Genomic DNA, 16,275 nt, shown 5'->3' with positions numbered 1-16,275 from the left:
TCCTTTGGTATCTTTGTTTTCCCTTTTCGCAGAGGGACCTACTCAGGCAATTTCACTACAAAGCGCACCGGCTAGATGTCCTCTTCCATGTCTTCTGCTTCCTCTATCTCATCAACGAGAGCCTGTAGGTCCTCCTCCTTATCATCTGTCTCAATGGTGACAGCCTTGCCCTTTTCTTCCATGGAGAATTTACCGAACCGTGTATTCCTTGGGGACATGCGAACTGTTCCCGCTGCTTGCTTATCTTTCTTGGGCCTCGGTGTCCGAGGTGATTTCAATATTTTCGACGCAACCCCAGTGTCTCTGGGAACATCATGTACCATGGGGTTCTGCGCGGCTTCGTCGATGGTTCCTTCTACAGAGACCAAACCTCTCCTAGTAGTCGTCATCCTGTTTGAACTGTCTGTTGTTGTTCACAAACTTCAGGGCTCAAATATGGCTCGATGCTCAACACTCTGTGCTCTAATCAACTACTCAAATCTCAAGTGAACAAGTGTTGTCTCGTGGCTAGCCCCTAGAGTTTTATAGCACCTTTTGAATTTGAATTCAACCGTTCCCCCCAATTCTGGGTTATCAATTCTTTCTTGGTGGTAGATTGCCCCAAATCTTGCCCTTAATTCGTGTCTTAAATGCCTGCCACCCACTCCCTTTTGCCTTAAACCAAACATCTTGTCATGAATAGTGACACCAACGGTCACTTCCCAGCCTACCCGCGCGGTAGTGCAGCCCCCGTGTGCGGTCGCGCCCCTTGTGACATGTTGATTTTGCACGCACCTCCCTCATTGCACAGCTTTCAGACGGACTCTTTTATAATCCCGCGCTCTCTTTCAACTGCCTAAAGCGCTGAGAATTAGATCACTATGGCTAGTCAGGTGGTCATACCACTTGTGCAAGACTTCAACTCGCCTTTCAGTATAGTCCGCGGAAACTCCTCAATTTCCTTCACGAAAGTCGGCGCCACGTGTTCTAGTATATGTAGTGTGCTCCCTTGGTTACTGTGTTTGGTGAGGTGTAGTCGTAGCTAGGGTAGCAGAGTCATAAATTCTCGATGACAATCTTCTAATGCAGTGGTATGATCATCCGTATCTGGCCTTGTCATCCTTGGTTTATTAGTGAGACATCTTGCGTGATCTCATTTTCCTACCTCTTGATATCAACATCCATCAAAATGCTTTTCTTCCTCAATCGTACCCAGTCTTTTTCTAGTTCGCGAATTCTAAGGTTCCCTCGCTGAATGGCTTCCTGAATCCTTATATGTTCGACCTCACGTAGCTATGTGATTTCTTCATCCTGGTCATCACATTTTGTCACAAATGCAGGAGCCATTACTTGTGGATTCCTTTTTGTATTCTCTTCAGAAATTATAGTTTCTACTCCGTTCCGCACCTTTGGAATCATCTCCATGCTCAAGGTTTTTTCACATGGTCCTATAGGCCCATTGAACTTCCAGCACGTGCAAGTCCCAATCAATTCATCTCGCCTGGTGAACCATGTTCAATACTCTGCACACCCTATCGAATGCTTCGTCGTGGATAATTGGTAGCGCGCATCGCCTTTCTTGCTGTTGCGTTTTGTTTCGATTCTCTATTCTAGGGGTGGTGTGTGCTTGTGTGGGTTGTACAACATATGTTTGTACCCATCGGGAAAGGTGGGTGTGCAAGTTTTTCCGCCCCTGCTGACTGGATTTCATTCAGAGCTGGGGTTTTCCAAAATGTAGGCATATCATCCTTCTGCATCCACGCAAGTCCTTAAAATTTCCCTGATGCATACCCCACCATCGTGTGAGAGTTACGTGTAGTGACCATTTCAAAGCATCAAATCGTTTTTGTCATGCAACACAACGATCTAACCATCATGTTGCAATTAAGCGCTGTTACTTCATGCAGCCGATTCTACCATCACTCTACTTCTTCGTCTGAATTTGAAGTGCAGGAGCTTTCGCGCTCCCATGAAATTCTTCCATCTGCAATCAGATTCACCCAATCCTATTCTTACGCAGTTATCTTGTAAATACAATCGATATCATCGTCACTATCATCGTTGCACACCAATTCAGTGTATCGCTCTCCTTCAGCTGGATCTAGTGGTACTACTACGTGTAGTGACTTTTTATCAAAGATAATTTTGTGCTTCTTCATATTTACGGCTTCATTCATATCGGTAGTCCAGTCTATTCCTAGTAGCACGGGATAGGGATTACTGTCATTAACAATCTTTATCACTTCAAAATCCACCTGCGCGCTCGCATCTTCAATATCTATTGTTACCCCTTGCAATCTTCCCATGGGTAAAATCTTCTGTTGGTTCGCCATTCATAACTAGATAGGAGACCATTGTAGCGCGGGTCTACCCATGCATTCCCATGTTTGTTTTGGAAGTACATTCACATCTGATCCGAGATCTTAGATTACCTGATCCATTTCATACTCACCTATTTGCGTAGTCAACCTCGTTTCCCTTTCTATGTGCAATGCATGCTTTCCAAGTTTCCAGACCACACGCGACTCTCCTGACCCTGTGCACCTAGTGATAAGTTCTTGTAGTCCTTTGACTGCCTTGCTATCATGCAGTAGTTTCATGCATGTCTCCAGAAAGGTAGTGAGCATTGGAGGATCCATCCCTGGTTCTAGTTGATCATTACTACCTGAAGTGGAGGCCTTCGTGAAGCTCTTCTTAGCTTCCATGAATGTCTCCTTTGCATGTTCTAAATCAAATTCGGGTTCCTTTGTAGGAGCCTTGCGAACCCACACACTTTCTTTTGGCTGCTTCCCTTTATCATCGCCCGTGGTCATACCACTCCTGAGCATCATGTTTACATTTGGGTCTTCTTCGCGCGACTCAGACCTCATCATCTACAAATTCTAAGTTGGAGGGGGCTAGAGTACCCCTTTTTCGCGCATCCTCGCTATCAGCAAAGGGCAGTCTTCTGCCTCATGATTAAACTAAGTACAATACAAACATGATGTCCTTGTCAGGTTTGTACAATCGCGGACATAGTACCCTGGCCCTCCGCAATTGTAACAAATTAGTCATCCGCGACCCCTTCCTGGTCCCATTCTGCCTTGACCTCAATCGTGCCCTTGAAATCCAGTGCGCACCATCCCTACATTTGGGTTGAAGGCTCGCATTTCAGTCTGCACCCTATAGGTAGGAGTCTGATCCATCATTAGTTCATAGCTTTGGTAGGTGTGTTCATCATGGCATGCCACCCTGCAGAAATTACAAAACAATTGTTGGGATGTCTACGTATACTTCTACAATAGATGAAAATTATTTGTAGTGTTTTTTCCTCCTATCTGACAGATCGTGCACCATAATGCAGGCGTCGCGCTCGGCCATGCATGTGCCTCAGGTATTAATGGCATCAGCCCTCCTCCTGCCAAGTAGTTCGCGAACACTGGAAAGTGGTCCTTGATGTGCCCTTAGCCTTTGCATTTTATACACCATACCTCCTCGCACGCCTCTGGCCGAGGTGTCCTGTCCTGTTTCAAACTCTACATTTCCAAACATAGATTCTGCAGTTGCATGTGGATTTGTTGGACTCCCAACCCAGGGTCTTGTATAGGGATCTCATGTAATCTCATTTCCATCTCCAAAGCAACGGCCTGGGTGGAAAGTTTTTTTGTGACAGCGTTGTCCTTAAGTGCGGCGTAAGTGACGCTACAAACCATGTGTAGTGTTATCCATTCGTCAAAGTTATATTGGCTTCGTGAATCGTACTCTTCAACCTTTGGTCCAGATCCCAGGGGGTCTTGCTCGGGAGCATCGCAATCTCCTTAAACCCGATGATTGATTGTGTTTCTGACTTTGGCCTGCTAAATTCCCTGTCCAGCGTGGCCTGTATTTCTGTGATTCCTTCGTTTGGATGGTCATTAGAATGCGATTCCAGCGTAGCTGCTATGGGGTAAAATGCATGGGATGAAAACTACCCTCGAAAGTCTTCCCGGGACTTCCGACAGACCATAAGGTTATCTACAAAAGGTACCTGTTACACACATGTTCATCTATATGACATATATTGACAAGATATGGAGAAAGGATCACCTTTGGTTCTTTCTAGATTCTCTTGGGGATCTCCATGCAGTAATAAGAACTCCTCCTGACCGGCTCCAAGACGATTCCTACACAAAAGAATGAAGCAAACCAATCACATCATATACTTCTGACAATTAATGAAATAATCCGTAACAAACATGTATAAATGTGTAGCTTATCTACTCAACACAACAAGCATCAGAATGGACAAATAAATGAACAATATCACCGACACTTCGAGTAGTGGAACACAACTGCAGTCCTATATTCAGAAGAGTGATTACAACAACCCTGTTGTATCAACCTTCCTTATCCCTTCTTCCTCTCTCTCTCCTTCTTTCAGCTAGCTCCTTCAAGAATATGACAATATCACAACAGCACCATGTACTATCCTTCTAAATGCTCTGACCCTTGTGCAATGGCCCTCTCGTTGCTTAAATAGCAATCGAATTAGGGCTTTCCAACTCCACTTGTAGTTTATTTGGGGTAAAACCATGAACCTGCCTCTTTTACCAGCTTTTTCCCATTTGCCTCTATTTCTGGAATAGAATTTCTCCAAATATCTTGATTTTTGGAGTTTCCCTGCTTTTCTTGCACAAATTTAGAGAAATAATATCTAGATATTTAATGGTAGATTCGTTGGCATAACCACTTGAGCATCACTAAAGTTCACTAACGCTCCCCTGGTCTAACAACATGAGTTAGCAGGTTGACTAATGCCCCTTTATGCTTGTAAACAAGCTTTATAAAGCAGGTTGTCAATGTACAGAGAGCGTTAGTGTGGATTCTGGGCCTGCAACTGTGGTCAATCTTTCAGTCATCTTGTCCTTCTCCTCTGAGTTGATTAGGAGGTCAATTTGTCCTATAACAAATGCCCCATAAAGTATGAGATCAGAGGCAGATATGATGGTCGAAATACTTTATGAAAATACTGTAATTTCCTGTCAAAATCTTTGTAGAGAGAGAGAGAAGTTTCGAGCGATAAGGAAAACTTGATACAACAAAAGTACATATATATGAACTGCTAAAATCATGTCCTGAGTCGGGTATTCCCATGCTCAGTAGCTATGTCTGAGTAACTTTCTCCTCAGAGATATAACAATGCTGGCTGCCAACATGGCACAGGGTAGATCCAGTGTCATAATAGATTATCCTAAAATGGTTGTCTTCAAAGAAAAATATCGCAACTTGGGAGAGGAAACAAGGCTGAATGATGCAAGCCTCTACCCAAGGTCTTGATTCCTGCTTCACCGAGCAACATAGATCGGTACATGTGATAAAATGAGTTGACATTGAATATGCACGAAATCATTTGATTACCAACCAATAATGGAGACTGTTAACAGATGCGAGGAAAGCCACTGATAATGGTGATGGTCTCTAAGATGCACAGTGCAAACTAGCGAGTGTGAAAGATTTTTTTGTCGTCGAACACTCGTAGAATCGCTTAACGAGGAGCTAATGATGAAACCCATGATCAAGCACAAGGTAACCTGCCACTAATGTCTGCAAGCACCAAGGCACTGAACGTGTTTCTGGGTTATCTTCCTAGATAGAGTGTTGAAGTCGATAGGAAGGAACTTGTCGAAAGGTAGGCAATGACGTGTCCTACATCAGTTGACACGAAACCAGACAAGGATGATTTTGTTTTCTAAAGAATCTTTTGAGCTTTTGGGTCTGAACAATGAAGGGCGTGATGAAAGGATATGTAGGGTCAGTTGATCGAGGAAACAAGTAGGGACCCTTGAACAATAGAAGGCACAACAATGGTTTAACCAGACAACACTAGACTCATGAATCACCACAGAGTGTTTAAGATACAGAGATGCAGTGGCATCAGGGTATACAGGCTAAAAACTCATAATTTGGTAGGGTTCATATTGAGAGGCTATCAAAATTACAGTCTATTTGAGGAGTGCCATGTTCAAGGGAGCTTTTGCTGCCAAACCACACTTCAGGATACGGTTGTATTTCCACTTTTTCCCCATCTGATTTTTAATGAGTCCAGACGGGTAAACTCATCGATCTTTTCATGTTTAGAGAGTCTGAAAAGGATCACAAAAAGAACGACTCTTTGCCCTATCTGATTAGTTTAATGAGTCCAGATAGGCAAACTCGTCAATTTTTTCATCTTTTAAGAGTCTGAAAAGTATCGTAAAAAGAATGACTCTATATCTTGTCTGTGTATTTAAAGAGTCTAGACTAGACAACTCGGTGATCATTTCATCTTTAAAGAGTTTGAAAAGATCGTAAAGAGAGACTCCATGGTGGTTCCTTTGTCATAGTTGTTAAACGGGTGTGACAAAAGGTTAATATTATACCCGTATTGGTTACTTTTCCGTATTTAATCTACTAGACCCAAATAAAGAGAAACCTTTTTCCAATATATGTTGACCTCATTTTGTTATGAGTATGAGGTGGCGGACTAAACTCATGTTTTGTCGTGATACTTTAACGAGCTCAATAACAAAAACTCGGGACTTTTCATGTTTTAGCAAGATTGAAAAAAGTACCTGAAATAATGCTCGGGTCATCTTTATCATGTTTAACGAGCAGCAAGACACAACTCGGGATTTTTTCAGTTTAAAGAGCAAGAAAAAAGTGCCTAAAAAGGATGCTCTGTTGGTCTTTTTCAGTTTATGAGCTGGAACTAGATCAAAAAAGAGGTGCTCAGAGCATCGTTTGCATATATTTAACGAGTGCAAATGATGAAAAACTCAGGGATGTTTGTATTGTTTAAAGAGTGATAAAATATCCCAAAAAAGTGCTTTACAGATTGTGGTATGGATGTTTAATGAGTCCTACAACAAAAACTCAGAGATGTTTATATTTTTTAAAGAGTGATAAAATGTCTCCAAAAGTGCTCTATTTATCATTGCATAGATTTAACGAGCACAAGGACAAAATCTCGAGGATGTTTATATTTTCTAAAGAGCAATAAAATATCCCTAACAGTGCTCTAATCATCTTTGCAGTAGTTTAACGAGCCCAAAGAAGCAGACTCGAGGTTTTTCGGATTAAAGAGCAAGAAAAATACCATAAAAAGAATGCTCGATCTTTCTCGATCTCATCCTTGACAGTAGAAGGGTCTATGCCATGAATTTCCTCATAAGACTAAGGAAAAATATCGTGGAAATCCATAAACAGGTAGGTGAAGCTCACAATTTCCTCAGGATTGTGATTGGCTCCACTCTGTATGTTTTCCACGACGCCTGTCATGACAGAAATATCAGGGAGCAATGTTTGTGAAATATTGCCCCTGTTTCCTTCTGAGTCCAAAAGTTGGATAGTCATATACGGTGAGGAAATGATTTCATGTGTGTCAGGTGGCAGTATTTGAAGATGCATCATGTCCAAATCAGATATCGAAACATGATGGTGCGAATCCTCCCAAGGTTGCTCTTCGAACCTCGTGATCTCTCTAATAGCTTTTTCCACCGATAGGACTTGATTGAGTGGATCAACAGAAGGAGCGATTATGGGAGGGGTAGTGGTATTGTTGGCTGAAACCAAAGTGACCGAAGATTCATATGCAATTTGAATGGCTTCGCAGGCTAATTCAGCTGGTGACAGCAACATTTGTTCTCCATAAGTGTCAATGTCTGAAGGAGCTGGTATGATCCATGGATCGGTCTGTTTATGAAGAAAATATGAAAGCATGTTGACCGATTGTGAAACTTTCGGTGGCTGAAGAGGGAAACAACCCATGAGGGAAGAAGCCTTCAATAGACCGGTACCTAAACTAACATAAGAGTCAGTTCCACCTCCTACTATGGGTACAAAGCCACTTGGTAATGGGGAATAATCAGGGGTGTAGAAAGACAACTGATCCACGATAATGATCTTTCCATCCAATGGAAATTGGATGATATGAAAGACAGTGGATACGATGGCCGTCATGGCATATGTCCAACTGCGACCCAGCAACAGATTATAGTCGAGTTTTCGGTCTACGACTTCTGCATCCACCATTACGGTTTTCCTAGCCAAAGTGATGGGAAAACTGGCTAAGTATCCTTCTGGGACAAAGGTGTGGTCGTCGAAAGCTTTAAGGGAGTTCGACAGTGGGGAGAGGGTTGGGGAACCCAGGGCGAGCCAACATGAAGCCGACAGGATGCGGGTTGAAGCACCTTCATCGATGACAGTTCGGTGTATACCTTTACCTTTCAAAGTAATATGCACCTGAAATGAAAGCTGGTGGGAAAGGGGAGGTTTACACTTGTCCATGTCAAAAATAGCAAGCATGGAATCCGTAGGGTCAATACCCCCGATAGCTGAAAGCAAGGCATTCCTTTGGTTGGGGTATGTTTGTAAGACTTCGAGCACCAACATGGTCGATGGCGCTTGTGCCAAATCCTCTACAATGTTGTAGTGTTGGGCGGCATGTGCAGATGTGTTGTGCGTTGTGCGTCGAAGTGCCCCCTTGGGGGGTCAAATTACAAAGTCCTCAACCAGCCTTTCGATTCACAAATCGTTGGGCGGTGATGGGTTTTGACCTGCGGATGGTTCTGTTGTCGGAGTGACATTAGCTCCATAAGATTTGGCTCTTGTGGTGAGATCTACCATTCCAAATGTGTAAATGACAGAACTCCCTTCACCAGCTGAAGGGTGTTGTGAACCGTCGCTACCCCCTGACGTGGGTTGCGATTGGTTGGCAACAAGATTTTGTTGCTATTGAGTAGGAAAAGGATTTATAAGGACAACAGGTGCCTTACCAGAATCTCTCTTAGCAAGGTACTCTGTGCATTCTTGAAGCCGCAGAAAATGTCAGGTTTTGTGGTCTTCAAGACAGAGTTTTCATGAATAGTTGGTGCCTTTATCCTTTTTTGTATCAGTAGGCGCAGCGGCCTTCTATTTCGGGTTGGTATGCTTAGATGACTGCTCCTCAGAAGGAGCGGTCTTGTTCTGTTTCTTCTTGTTCTTGCTACTGGATTTTTGTGTAGACTGTGCAGAGTTAATCACAGTGGCAGGAAGAGTAGTTGTTTTGGTAGAGGGGTTCACTGCCAACTTGGAAACAAACCCATTGAGTTGTTTTACAGTGCTCATGGAGGTTGCACCGATGATCCTATCGGCATGTGCTCCAGGGCGCTGAGTGGTGGGAGGATTGGGGTTACCGGGAACATAGGGGATAATGTCGTAGAGAGTTCCAGACTGTGAATAAATTAAATCCAAGTGTCGGGCACAATGTATGGATTGGTCCTCCATGACTGCACCACCTAGAGTGACATCTATAGTGATTTGTGGGAGCAATGGCTTACAGAATCAGTCTGTTAAGAGAAAATCAGGGATGGGAGCTTTGACTTACCTCCGCCTACATCTCCATTCATGGATATGATCGGAGATGTGGGTGGTGGTATCCTGATGAAACAAAGTAAGGAGCTTCATCCCTATCTCATAACAGATAGGTAACTGAAAGTGCTTTAGGAACTCCATCGCTAATGCATCACAGGTATTCATTGATGCACGTGGTAACTCAATATACCACTTTGCAGCATTGCAAGTGAGGGTACGGGGAAAAAGACGCAACCAAACACTGTCATCCACCATGGAGTTAGACACACACCATAGATGGTAGGTGGTGACGTGAGTGCCCAAATCCTCCCCTGGTTTTCTGTCGAACTTAGGAATATCCGCCGGTATTTTATGCGGGATCGACAGCCAGTGTAGGTTATGGTAGATGGGGTCGTTAGTCAACTTGTATAAGTTGGGGATATCTAATGTTGCCAAAAAAGGAAAATTGTTGGGTGCCCCTAACTCGGACCATTGTGATGACGAATGACCTGAGGAGCTCTGCACTCCTCACATCGTTTGGTTCTCCATGGTGTACATGGGCTGCGTGGTGTAGCAGTTGCTTTGCAGTACAATGTTGTAAAGTGGATTACCATCAGGATTTTGATACTGGGGTATGAAGTTGCCCCTAGTATAAGCGGTGCCCCCTTGACTCATCTGATTTTGTGAGTAGGGTGCCCCCATGGATTGGGTGGGGACCCCTTTTGGATTCCCAATCGACACTGAACTAACCATATGGCTTTGATTGACAGAGGGAAAACTCATGTCAATTAGCAACTGTCCGTGCATGCCTGAGAACAGCAGGGGGACTGTGAGATTCCCCGCCAGCATGTGCATATTGGGAACCACCCCAGATATCTGAATCTGGGGGTTAGAACCATACATTGGCGGCCAACCTTGGTGTTGGTAAATTGGAACCGCGCCCATAGTGCCACATTGAGTGTTATATGGAGCACTATATGTGGCACTAGTCAAAGGTATGCTTTGGTGCACCATAGGAGTGGAACCTGGCATCTGCTGGATTCCGCTGATAAAGGGTGTTATGTGCGGTGCAGTACCTGGGACAAACAGGATTGCGAGGTTCCACATTGTCGGTGTTGTGATGACCGTCGACTGGGGAAGTGGTAGATGACTCACAGTGTCTCTATAATTACACCCTTGAGGTGTCGATTGAATAGATGAGAGAGTTCCTCCCAGTGAAGAGTGAAATACTGGTACGATGGGAGCAATAACAGGATCTGACTGATTTGTAAGCGGAGTGTTAAAATGAGGAAGAAATCCTTTCGTGAAGAAATCCTCCGGCAAATCAAAATCGTCAGTCGTCCAGAACGATCCTGTGTACGATTTAGGAGACTGATTCATCGAAGATGAGGAATCCGAGTCAGTGGATCTCGGCAAATCCTCTACAGTGAGTGGAGGAAGTCCTAACAACCGTCTAGATTGATAGTGAGGGCCGAATGTAGCCACAATGACTAGTAAATTTTATCAGATAAATTTTAAAGTGATATTCTTTAAGTCTCAAAAACGATAGCACTCAGGTACCTAAAAAGAAAAAATACACTAAAAATGACAATCAGCAAACAAAGTGAAATTACCTTGTCTAATAAACACCGATTACTGGAGATGAAACCCAGTCTCTCAATGAGTAATAGAGAAGGATGGCCAAATGTACAACTACGGTTACTTTTGAGCTTTTCCTGAACCTCAGATTGAGGGGCCAAGTACTCTCGTGAAGACGAGCACCCTCCCAAAAAATGAAGACAAAGTAGATCTGTCCATTTGAGGTACCAGGATAGCTCGTCCCAATCACCTTAGGCAAGTACCTAGAAGTACTGGCCACTAGAGATACCTCAAATCACAGACATTACCAGGGGGGACATAGTCGTAGACAGCACGTTGTGTGGGCAGGATACATGAGTCCCCGACTCATTTCCAAAATCCGCGAAGGGACCCCCATTACATAGAATTTCCAAAGGAGTTGTAAAAGAAGGTGGGCTACCTTCGATTACAATCTGATGTTGTCTCATATTTAGCTCCGTTTTGAGTGGATTGGTCCTGGTAATATGAGTGCAAAAGGATTTTTCACTCTTTAATGACACTAGTTTGATTTTCAACCTTGGTTATTTAACTCACTCTCTTATCCCAAGGTCCTAATCTATCTAATGTTGGTTTGCTCTAAAAAAGAGTATCTGATTGATTTTAGTGTAAATTTTAGTGTACTTTCTTATTTGTCTTTGGAGGGGGTGTTGACGTATGAATATGATGAGACTCTCAACTCGATAAACCATGCAGAACTATGCTTTGAAAAAAGTTTTCAATTTCTTATGCAAACAAGTCCTATTCTACACATGTATCATTTCACATATTCATGTATTCGCCAGTGCATCTAAAGTCATTCAACACTTTGCATAACCGAAAGTTCCTTTTCTCAATATTCCCTAACAACTATTGAACCAAAACAAAGCAGCCTACAATTATTTCGACAGAAGGAGATGTACAGTTCATTAGCTTTTCTTTCAACAAAAATTCCTTTTATGAGAGAAAAACTAAAGCATTTTCTTAAAAAATAAATTTTAAGACACCGAATTTGTTAGCATGATATTGTTGCAGATCTTAATTTAGCCTTTGGGACAGTTCCCCCCCCCTTTTGGTCCACAAAATTTCTTGAAAAACATGGAAATGGGTCACTAACGCTCTGTCTATGTGTAAACAGAGCTTTAGTTTGGCCACTAACGCTCCTTATGCACAGTCAAAGAGCTTTATAAATCTCTGTGTAGACCAAGAACCTGCGTTAGTGAGGGAAATAGCTCAAAAAGTGGGCTTTTGGGATCGGTTTCTGAAGAGAAAGCAACTTTACAGGATGCAACAAACTAGATGGTGGATCAGAGAAGGATATGAAGAAGCGGGAAGCTCATAGAAGAGTGAAGAGATCTGAGAGGAGTCTTGATGACCGGTAACTAAATGTATAGTCCCTAGAGGAGTCGCTAGTTCTGCTATGGGGTAAAATGCACAGGATTAAAACTACCCTCAAAATTCTTCCCGGGACTTCCAACAAACCGTAAGGTTATCTGCAAAAGGTACCTGTTACACACATGTTCATCTATCTGACATATATTGACAGGATATGGAGAAAGGATCACCTTTGGTTCTTTCTAGATTCGCTTGGGGATCTCCATGTGGTAAGAAGAACTCCTCCTAACCGGCTCCAAGATGATTCCTGCACAAAATAATGAAGCAAACCAATCACAGCATATACTTCTGACAATTAATGAAAGAATCCGTAACAAACATGTATAAATGTGTAACTTATCTACTCAACACAACAAGCATCAGAATGGACAAATAAATGCACAATATCAACGACACTTCGAGTAGTGGAACACAACCGCAGTCCTATATTAAAAAGAGTGATTACAACAACCCTATTGTATCAGCCTTCCTTATCCCTTCTTCCTCTTTCTCTCTCCTTCTTTCAGCTAGCTCCTTCAAGAATATGACAATATCACAACAGGACCATGTACTATCCTTCTAAATGCTCTGACCCTTGTGCAATGGCCCTCTCGTTGCTTAAATAGCAATTGAATTAGGGCTTCCCAACTCCACCTGTAGTTTATTTGGGTAAAAACCATGAACCTACCTCTTTTACCATCTTTTTCCTATTTTCCTCTGTTTCGGGAATAGAATTTCTCAAAATATCTTGATTTTTGGAGTTTCCCTGCTTTTCTTGCACAAATTTAAGGAAATAATATCTAGATATTTAATGGCAGATTCGTTGGAATAACCACTTGAGCATCACTAAAGTTCGCTAACGCTCTCCCTGGTCTAACAACATGAGTTAGAAGGTTGACTAACGCTCCTTTATGCTTGTAAACAAGCTTTATAAACCAGGTTGTCAATGTACAGAGAGTGTTAGTGTGGATTCTGGACCTGCAACTGTGGTCAATCTTTCAATCATCTTGTCCTTCTCCTCTGAGTTGATTAGGAGGTCAATTTGTCCTATAACAATAGCCTTCTTAATATTGTCATCCACGACGCCTTGTGCTTCCCATATTGCTCTTACTATGAACCAAAATTGGTCTGGATCTTCATTCCCCATTCCTCTGAATACCGGTAGTTTGATCGCACTCGCCATACTGAACTGTGGTGGTGGTGGAGGTGGGGTGGGTGGAGATGGAGGTGAGGAGGGTGAGATGGGTGGCGGTGTGGGTGGAGGCAGTAAACGCGAAATTCGCTACGTCATCAAACTAACTGCTCTTCTCGGAGAAACCTTCGCGAGCTCTTCCTCGCTTTCCTGCGAGGGTGAAATTAAGGGACTAGTTTCTAGCTCCAAACATTCATTTATTCACATAACTCGCTTTTCACACAATAACATCTTAATCCAAGTTTTCAAAGATTTAATATACTTACCTCACGGTCCCCTAAGGAAACGTCTCTCCACCTCACTGTAGCTGACAGTCGTGTCTACCGTGAACTCAGTGATAAATCCTCCTATTATTCGGTCGAGCCAATGGTCCATAGCTTGTGTGATCTTATCTCCTGAAGCTTCTAGTCTGCGCACTAATTCTGGAGTCCACCCTATTGGTTTTTCGAGCCTACACCTTCCCTGGCTACCTGCTAACTTCACGATCCACTCATATAGCTCAGAAGGAAAGAATGCAAAGAAAATTTCGTGGATTTTCGTATACAAGTAGCACCCCAACAATTGTTCCTTAGATACTCACAGATTTCTGTTTTACGGCGTCGCGAACTCGTGAATCTTCTTGTCCACTCTTCAATTTCTTTCTTTGTTGGATTCCAGTGGCACGACACCAGACATCCCTTATGCAGATCCCAGTCCTGGCAACAGAACCATTTTTTGGCTTATATGGGCCTCACCCAAGTTCAGCGGTGATTTAGCCAAGCAAATCCCGGTACTACTGGCCCTTTCGGCAATAGTCCGTGGAGCACGGACTGAGGTCTCACCCGAAGTAGTATGGGAGGGTGCTAGAACTAGGTTTCCACACCCTAGGGATGTCTGATGAGCTTCTAGAGGTCTGCGGTTTGACCCTGCGCGCATATCACCACGTGCACTTTTTATTCCTTCGCAACCTGTGATGCTGCTTCCGCGCAGCCCTACTCAGGGCGCAACCCGTATAATACCCAAGTTCCTTGCTATTTAATCTATTATTACCCGATTACTTAACTTATTTGTGTAAGACTAATGATTATTACAGCATATTCAACAATCATATCAATGTGCGTGATAAATAAAACAATATAAATGTAAAGAAGGCAATGCACAAGCAGATACACAGAAATAGGAATCAACTTCTCTTTATTATTCTTCGATCAAGATTACAAACTCGACATCACCCTGTGCACTTAGCTGCAGGGGTTTGCGCACTCAGTTGCGGACTCTACTGGGCCTCTGTGCACATAGCTGTAGAGCCTCTTCCTACTACTACAACCCAATAAACTTAGACTCTTACTCTATGCTTCAATCTTTCGTGTTCTTCCCTCCTATTCTCTATCTTTACAACCTAGAGCCTCGCTCTATTTATACAATCCCATGGTCCACGGACCATGGGTAGGCCGACATGACTTTACATTTCATTGCAATACTTTAGGGAGGACAGCCCTATGACTTAACCTATACTTCGCACTCCACGCCCGCAATTCGCGAAGTCTTTACAATACACTTAACCAAAACCTGGGCTTTGAGCCCCAAAACATGTTGTGGGTGGATTCCATGCCCAACAGCATCTTTCAGTTTTAGAAGATAAGTTGTTGTTGTCATTTTTGATATCTTAAGTTTTGTATTAGATTTCATGTTTCTTTCATAATATGCTTCAAGCATTTCCACGCATGAACTTGGAAAATAAATGATGCAAATTCTGTTTTCTTATATTGTTGTAAACCCTTCTTGTTTTGAGATGATTTATGGATAAATGCCAACAATGATGTGTATGTTGTAGGAGTTTCAATATTGTAGGAAGACCTCATATCATTAGTCTCAGCCAAACCATACCCACCCATCATCGCCAAAGGCCACTAATTTCTCAATTCGGTTTATCATTTTACAAGGACAACTTGCCATGCTTGTTGAGTAAATCCAACCATCATAGAGCTTCGGTTTAAGTTTTGAGTGAGTTCCAACCACTTCCTTTCCTTATTCCTCCCATCACTCACCTTCCCTATTGTTGTGGGGAAAATTATCCGATGCGGATGACACTAACCCTTTCTAAAGGTGACAGTCTTTAGCAACAACTGAATGATAAAGTTTTCATGTTCCACTTTATGAAAGCGCAGAGAGAATGAAAGAGGGTCAACCAACCTGGTGTCTTGCACTTAGTCGATCCTTGTCCTTCTCTCTTTGTATCCTACTCCTAGATCTTTTGCTCTCCAAGCCGATCCAGCTACATACAGAACCTGCACAACAAAAGAGAGCAAACTACAAGATACAAGCAATCATAATTGAAGCATGGATTAGGTTACATCAAATATACATGCAAACACAAAAGCATCTATGTAAAACAAGTATATAGGAGAACATGCAAACTTTTATTGATAGAAAGTAACAGGGTTCCAGAGGAAGTTACAACCAATGATGTTGGCTCCAATCCAGCAGCACCTCCTCAGCAGCAAGAACTCTCCTCTTCACCTCTAGTAAAACAATCACCCAATAATCCTGGCGGTATACCAACAGCACCTCCTTGCTTATACAAAATTCCAGCCTCCTTAGACCTCATAGAAGAGCTCTATATATAGGAGGGAAGAGGAAAGGATGAGTTAGCTGGAGGCTGGCATATAGCTGACTAGTGTCCTCTCCATCTTCAGTTAATCTTCAGTTCCTGTGTCCACTTGGAGATCCTTGCTTACACATGGTGATCAAGTACCTCTTACTCATCACAGGGCGAATCTCATGAACCAAATGTCATTTTGGAAGCTTCCTGGGCAATTGACACCTTGCAG

The sequence above is a fragment of the Pinus tabuliformis genome, chromosome 2_2 (assembly GCF_031772625.1).
Source record: "Pinus tabuliformis cultivar Carrire ecotype Pingquan chromosome 2_2, CPIR1, whole genome shotgun sequence".
NCBI classification, from domain to species: domain Eukaryota; kingdom Viridiplantae; phylum Streptophyta; class Pinopsida; order Pinales; family Pinaceae; genus Pinus; species Pinus tabuliformis.
This window is presented reverse-complemented; position numbering follows the sequence as displayed.